Genomic DNA, 2,119 nt, shown 5'->3' on the forward strand with positions numbered 1-2,119 from the left:
CCTTTGGCATCTGCTTGTTCTTTTTGTTTGTCTTGGCTATCAGCCATCGTATCCCTTACATGTCTTAAGACACTAAATCGCGTCGCGAGAAACTCGCTTACTTGTTTCCGAACGGAAAAAGGGCTGATATCAGCAAGCCTATCGGCCAGTTCCCCCCCACCAAGCCCTGAGCCACGCAGTGGTATGATTAATGGAACGCGTGGGTGGATAAAGCCGTTGATATAAAACGGAGTAAAGCCTGGAGAAGCATGTACAGTGTTATTTAACACAAACTCCACTTCTGGGAGCATTGAGCTCCAGCGCTTTGGTGTCTGAGCACACACGCTGCGTAAAACGTCTTCAATGACGCGATTGACACGTTCAGTTTGACCATTGGTCAAACTGAACGTGACCATCGGTCTGCGGATGGTCCGCAGTGGACATATCCAATCTGGTGCCAAGCACTCGGAAAATTGATTTCTAGAATTTACCCGTGAAACGGAGGTCCCGATCAGAGACAATTGCCACTGCCAAACCGTGTTGTCGAAACATGCGATTAATAAACAGCCTTGCTGTACCCTCTCCATCAATGAAATCCGGCACGACCGCAAAGTGAGCCATTTTGCTCAATCAGTGAACAAAGACCACTATGCCGGAATTACCGGCTGAATCTTTCGGTAGACCGAAAACAAAATCCATAATAATGGACTACAACAACCTATGGGTACGGGAAGGCTCGCCAGTGGCGCAGAGGCATGCGCCGAGGGTTAAATCCGTTGGCAAATTTGAATAGCAATCGTATGTGCTGACCCATTTATAAAGTTTGAGCCACCAATAAAACTGGCTTATAGAGCCGTAGGTCTTTTCTCTACCGAGATGTCCACCAAGGACAGTATCGTGTGCCTCATAGAGGATTCGGTGCTTTTTGACACAAAATGCCGGTGTCGAATGGGTTCTTCTATTTACAAGCTTTGTATTATATCATGAGGGACAACGACGCAAGGAGGATCCGCAGCGCCCGTATACTAAAGTAATCGGTCTATATCGATAGTAAAACGATGTTACCCTGCACGCAAACGTACCGAGGATTGAATACCCGATTCAGAGTTCTTTAGAGCTCGTAGCAGAGCTACACACTGTTCATCCTTGGCGCAAGTCGAACGGATTAATTCAGTAATAGGCGACACTACCAGTCGTTAAATAAGAGAGATCATAATCCAGCCTGCGTGATAACGCGTCCGAAAGCATTCTGCTTGCCAGGCGTATATTTCACCTCGAAGTTGTACTCGGGGAAAGGATAGCCATCGGGCCATTCTCTCGGAGAGATAGCGCGACTTAGTCGCCGTGCGTAATGACGCGTGATCTGTATATATTACAAACGGCTGAGAGCCGAGCAGTTGAACTCTGAATATGACGAGAGCATACCTCATAGCAAGTCTTTTTATGTGATTAGCTGGGTAATTCATTTCCACAGCTTTAAGCTGTCTAGACTCGAACGCGATAACACGTAAACGCCCATTAACATCTGTTGGTTACAGAGCACTGCCAATGGCAAAATCCGAAGCGGCACAGACGACACTGAAACGCTAACTTGGATTTGGCAGTGCCAGGATCGGGGCATGGATAAGACTATCATTGCTTGCAAACCATTATGTTCCGTGCTAGTCCAGCACCATTCTGTATCTTTTTTAAGGAGATTAGATAATGGCCTTGCCATATCAGCGAAATTTTCGCTATATTTGTGTAAATAATTGGTGAGACCCAACCACTTACGCAATTTTTTTGGATTTTATGAACCGGCCAATCTACTATGGCTTTTATCGTAACGTATCCGCTCCAAGGCCTCGCTTCGCAAGAAAGCACCCTAAGAAGGGAATTTTTTCTGCGCCAAAAATACATTTAAATGCATTGACATACAATTTATTGGTGCGCATACACTCGAGCACTACTCGCAAATGGTCTAAATGGTCCTTCCATATCCAAGCGACCCTGCTCCGTACGACTTTAGACAAAAATGTCATCAAAATAAGTCTGTGCACAACCTTGATGAGGGCGGAACAGTTGCGTCACTAGACGAATAAATTTGGCAAAGGCGTTAGAAAGCCCTTGTGGCATAACAAATCACTCCCATAGTAGACCG

Source organism: Bremia lactucae, linkage group LG11 (genome assembly GCF_004359215.1).
Source record: "Bremia lactucae strain SF5 linkage group LG11, whole genome shotgun sequence".
Taxonomy (NCBI): domain Eukaryota; phylum Oomycota; class Peronosporomycetes; order Peronosporales; family Peronosporaceae; genus Bremia; species Bremia lactucae.